The 6,191-nt window shown below is 33.2% G+C and overlaps 1 non-coding gene across 1 annotated transcript; it reads left to right on the top strand.

Moving 5' to 3' along the window:
- The first annotated feature begins 5,326 nt into the window (after positions 1–5,326).
- On the top strand, positions 5,327–5,431 carry LOC122905742. The gene has a single exon (XR_006384429.1). It is a non-coding gene; the product is annotated as a U6 spliceosomal RNA (small nuclear RNA).
- The last annotated feature ends 760 nt before the right edge of the window (positions 5,432–6,191 follow it).

Genomic DNA, 6,191 nt, shown 5'->3' with positions numbered 1-6,191 from the left:
ACAATTTCTAAATAGAATTTTTATTTTTTGTAAAGAAACAAAAGAAAACCAAACCTGAGAACTTTTTCAAATGGTCTATCAAGCATGAAATCTGAGGTTTTTTTTTTTTTTCAAAACCATTCAATGTACTGATGTTTTATGATTTTTCAAAGGAAAAATTGGAAAATAACATCACCTTAGCACAGGCAAGGATCTAGTTCTCACCATTTTTGAATGCAGACAAATCAATTAAATCTCAGAATTCAACACACGAAGAAACACTGGAAGTGTTTCTGTTTTATTTTGCATCTGGGAAAGAAAAGCTAGGAAGAAATAATGGGTGAAATTAAGATAAGAACTAGTTTCATGGCAGTTTCACCAAGAACTGTCATCATCTGCTCATGTGAAAAAGGATGTCAGGGCAAGAGACCTTAAAAAAGAAGAAATAAACAAACTGGAGCCAAAACACAAAGCTGTGGATTTGGGTTAGTTCTGGGTTTTCACAATTTCTCTTTGGGGACTTTGCTTGAAGATGGAACCCTGTCTTAAGCATTCTGCCTCCCTGAAGGGATTCCATATTTTATAAGACAGGGAGCAAGGAGTGTGTGTACGTGTGTGTGCATGTGTATGTGTGTGTGATTTTTGGATTGTGTGAATGTTGCCTTTTCTCTGATATACAAAAGCAGCATAGTTTATATGCACATAGTTTCCACCTAGAGAGAAATGAACCCAGAATGGAGGGAACATTTTGGCTGAGAGCCTCAGCTGGGATGTGGAAAGCAAACAGAATAAGGTGAGTTGAAGGTTAAGCTGCGTTGTATTGATGTAGTAATGTTGTCTTTAGAACAAATTAGCTCACTGGGACTTGGTGACACAGTGGTGTATTAAACCCTTCTTTACTAAAAGAACATGTGCAGATTGTTTCTAGCTTGAAAAAGACCAGTGAAAAATGACACAACGATCAAGCTTGAAAAATGTTTACTTTGCAGAAAATCATTTAAAAATGGAATCTCAATTTTGTTGGCAGCTCGGTTTTTTAAAAGGGCTATTTATTCTAGACTGCTGCAGCATATGGTTTATTACAGTTTATATGGTATATTGGAACTCATGAGCTCGAGCACCTTAGGGAATGTTTGTTTTTATTTTTTTAAAAGTGGTTGGACTGAAATTCAGTATGAATCATATAAGAGAGATTTAGAAGCACGTGAAGATAAATGTTTCCCATGTGACACCAAACAGCACATTTGGAAGGTGAGCCTATGTAAATAAATACTAGAAAAGACCATAGTTTTAACAAATATCAATAAGGAATAGGATTGTGTCTTCCCTTAGTTTGAGAAGGAAGTACAGTTTTTTATACTAAAAAGAATACTATCATCTCATGTAAATTTCTGGAAGCTCCATTAGTGTGGAACTAGTCTTAACGTTCATTCTTTCATATTGATTCACTGACTCATTTGTTTGTTACTGAGTATCTGCTTATTATAGTATCTGCTATTCTGCTTGGCTCAACAGGTATAAATCTTAGTAAGATACACTTCTGACATTGAAGAAGCTGGAGAGTAGCCGTTTTTCCTTTAAAATATTACATTAAAATTATATTAAATATATTTGCTATATAGTCACATAATTAATGTACAATTATATTGTTAGTCATTAAACACTAGTAAATCATTGTTTCTAGATACCTCCCTAACTCATTATATCAGTGACCAGAACAGTATCTAGCACTTAGTAGTGGGTACTAAATAACATTTTTTTTTAATGAATGAATGGTAGGGTGGGTGAATAAATAACTAAAAAATATGTATGTTTTGCAGTTGGAAGTTATTCATTATTTATTACTGATACACTTAAAAATTATAAAAATAAAAACTCTTTTTAAAATGTTTGACAGAATAAATTTATTGATCTAGAACTTAAAGACAAACATTTAGAAAAAACTGTATCTCCTGCCTTTCTATGGGCTCTTTTCAATAGCCCTACTTCTTTTTAAAATAATATCAGGGGAAAAAAAGAAAAAAACCACAGCCTTTTAACTAGCTCCCAAGAATAGCATTAACAAAATTAGCGTAGTGTATGTCTTTAAACAAATAAAATGCAAATGAAAGCCTGTTATAGGTTCTTTTCTATTTGTGTTTATGTTTGAGAATACTACAGAGAGTGAAGCCTTTTACTATAATTTATTGTTTCTCATATTTTTTTAAAAAATTAAAATTATAAGGGCACGTGGGTGTCATAGTCGATTAAGTGTCCCATTCGTTTTCTGCTCAGGTTGTGATCTCAGGGTCACGAGATCAATCCTTAAGTGGGACGCCATCCTCAGTGGGGTGTCTATTTGAGTCTCTCTCTCTCCCTCTCCTTCTACCTCTCCCTCTGATCTCTCTCTCTCCCAAATAAATAAATATTTACAAAAATTAAAATTAATAAAGTTGGACTATTATTCTTGACATTTGATAAATAAGCTTATTAAAGGAGACTGTCTTCTCTAACAAGCAGTATCATTCCTTATTTGATAGTACATCATTGTTGTAAGAAGCTTTTCACAAGAAAGAATTCAAATTTTACAACTCCATTAGTGAGGAGAAGCTAGGTTGATTCCTAAAGTGTATTTTGCTGATTTCATCACATACTTCCCAATAAATAGACTTTCCCCAGAAGCTTGAGTATAATATAATAATTAAACATATAGTATCTCACTTGATACATTTCTAATTTTTTTATTTGTATTTGTTGACATGGTATTTTGTGTTTTTCTCCATTTGGTCATTAAGGAAATGATCTACTTTTTCATTATAATTACATACAAGAAACTGACTTATTATGACTTTTATGTCTAAAGACTGATTTGAGTTGAATCATTTCAGAGAAGCATTTCTCTAATTAGTTGGGTAATTTATATTGTTCTAATAAACTATAACCATATTTTTGGTTGTCTTCACTGGTCTTGATTTTAATAACTATTGCATGTACTGTTTTTTACAGTACATGTCCCATTTCTTCATTAGTAAAAAGGAGAGGATGACAGTTATCATTTCACAATGTTAAAGAAATAAACACATCCATTCGTGCTTGGGACAGTGTCTGGCACAAAGTAAATAATGCTATTTATTATTATAAATAAAAATTGTCCAATATACTTCAGATTTACAGGTGTCACTAAAATATAGAAAGTAAAGTAAAGGGTATTTTTTGATATTGTATTTACACTGCATGAACACCTGTTTTGGTACATTAAATATATTTATTTACTCTTAACCTCAACACTTTGAGGTAACTGTATGAGCCTAGATAGGATGGATGTAGCATCCAGCTCACCCAATATCCTAGTAGTTAATTGTAATTCATGTTTCTTTCTCATTCATCTCACAGTTGACCATGGATTCCCCCACAAGAAACACTACTCCACCTACACATACTGAGAACCAGGCTGTTTCTGTAGAGTGGTTTTATCCCCTTCTAAGGCTTCAGAGTCCCCAAACTGGGTCTCTGTTTCCAGGGAGCAGATAGAGAAGAGAACACCAGATTAAAGAAAAGGTCAAACTTAGGGTCAAGGCTAAAACAATAATTGTATGATGTTATAACCTTGCTCTTTCTTAAACTATACTACTTATCCTCTCTGTGTTCCTACCATTTCAAATTAAGCGTTTGTTTATTGAATTATGCATTCAACAAATTACTCCCTAATGGTTCATACAATGTTAGCTGAATGAATTAAATATTGAATTTACTAATATAAGAAATCACTGCTTACCTATAGATATTATCCAGAAAAATATCTCTATCAGAATCAAATCAGAATCTTTACTGGCAACTTCCTCCATATTAGTTTTACTCTATGGTTCTATAAATTTAGTGTCATAATATTATTTAATTGTGCTAGGCTTTATTTGTTATTTGAAATTAGGATAACTTTATTTCCAATGAAAGTGAAAATACAACAAAATATTGGGTTATTCTCTATTTTGTGCTTTTCTAACGAAGCATTAAAAAAGCTAGTCTTCATTTAGATTTAAACTTTAAAAACAAATTGTTTCTGATCAGATGTCTCTTCTGACACTGAGGAAAGATTTAAATGACAAGATTTCTAATTCTTAATAGGAGCTATGGTATCCAGAAAACTTCTTCCTTAAAAAGAATGAAACTCTTGATAGAATAGATTATTAGATAAAAAGTACAGAAGAGAAACTGAACTGCAGGGGAAAAATTGAGGATATAGATTTACAAATTATTTATAAAACCAGAAAATCAGGCTCTGCTAGCCTACAAGTAGGTTTAGAATAAGAAGAATCACCAGAGAGGTGCCTGGGTGGCTCAGTCAGTTAAGCATCTGCCTTTAGCTCAGGTCATGAATCCAAGTCCTGGGATCAAGCCCTGCATCAGGCCTTCTGCTCAGCAGGGAGTCTGCTTCTACATTTCCCTCTCCCTCTCTGCGTGCTCTCTCTCTCTCTCAAATAAATAAATAAAATCTTAAAAAAAATAAAAAGAATAACTGGAACCCCAGAGAACATCAGTGTTTATTGTGCCAGTAAGTATCTCCTGAATTAACCCTACTTTAAATGGATGCCAACATTTTAAGAATATTTGGAGCCCCTGGTTCTCCTATCTATTGAGCTTAATACCCTAAAACTTCTATTAAAGAAAAAAAAAATTACCTGGATTCTTTCTGTTGTATTTTTCAATTATCAAAGCAAAGTTGTGAGATCTCCAAAATTTCTTTCTTGCTAACTCATTGAGAGTGAGCTAATTTTTCATTGCAGGTAGTTTGATTTTTACATTACTAATAGCCTATTTTATTTTTTTTTAAAGATTTTATTTATTTATTTGACAAACAGAGATCACAAGTAGGCAGAGAGGCAGGCAGAGAGAGAGAGGAGGAAGTAAGCTCCCTGCAGAGCAGAGAACCCGACACGGGGCTCGATCCCAAGACCCCAGGAGCATGACCTGAGCTGAAGGCAGAGGCTTTAACCCACTGAACCACCCAGGCACCCCACTAATAGCATATTTTAAAACTGTTGGTATTTCATTGGTTTTGAATTGTTCTAAACGGTCTGTGAAACAAAAGCAGCACTTGGACTGCTGCATACCCTAATAGGACAAAACTGGATACAAAGTATGAATGACCTTGCTATAGATACTTTGGACCAATTCTGCTTTGGAGAATGCATTCCCATAGAGAATGTGTGTCAATGAATTCAGTTAACAAGAGGACAGAATTATACAAAGTAGTAGACAAGAAAGTTTGATTATCAAAGTTAACATGAGAATGCTAAAATCACCAAAAACAATAAAGAAAATAGCAAGTTTTGTACATTCATTTCTTTAGTTTTTAGTTACCATTAGTTCTACTGGCTCCAGCAATGTATAGACTAAAATTGGAACCATACAGAGAAGGTTCACGTGGCCCCTGTGTAAGGATGATATGCAAATTCATGAAGCATTCCATATTTAGTTAGTCATATACTTTTCAAATTATGTATATATGTAGACATTACACATATAATGATTTCTTTTATTTAGATATCGTTTTGCAAAATGCATAGCACATTCAAAAAGGATTTGGCAGAGTATTTGTCACAGAGGAAGAACAGATAAATCTTAATTGTTCTTTGCTAAGTTCTTGGCATGTATTGTCTCATTTCATACTCACCAGCCTATGAGTACATGCTACTAGTGCTTCTATTTTGAGGGAGGAAATGAAAGATTTAAAAACCTAAATAATGTTTTTATTGAAACACAATTGAAATAAAATTTTCTATTAGTTACAGGTGTACTTCATACTTATTCGGCATTTTTACACATTACAAAATTATTCCCATGATAAGTCTAGTTACCATCTGTCACCATATAAAATTATTATAATACTGTTGACTATATTCCCTATGCTGTACATTACAATCCCATGACTCATTTATTTTATAAATTGAAGTTTGCTCTTTGGTCATATACTCTTGCTAGACCTGAGAATTCCTTTAATGTCTTGTGATGCCATGTGTCTCTTCATTAGCTTATCTCAATCTACTATCGCCTTTATCTGTCTCTCTTTCCTCCTGTATAGGCATGACCCATTTGGGGGCAAAATTTAATCCGGGAAAGAATATATATAAAAAATAGGTAGGCATGGCTGTTTATGGGCCATATATGTGTCTGTTTCAGACATGATTATGTCTCAATAGGAAATTAGAAATGGGCAAGTAGTAGGTAAAATAATT

Source organism: Neovison vison, chromosome 4, assembly GCF_020171115.1.
Source record: "Neovison vison isolate M4711 chromosome 4, ASM_NN_V1, whole genome shotgun sequence".
In the NCBI taxonomy this organism is placed as follows: domain Eukaryota; kingdom Metazoa; phylum Chordata; class Mammalia; order Carnivora; family Mustelidae; genus Neogale; species Neogale vison.
This window is presented reverse-complemented; position numbering and strand designations above follow the sequence as displayed.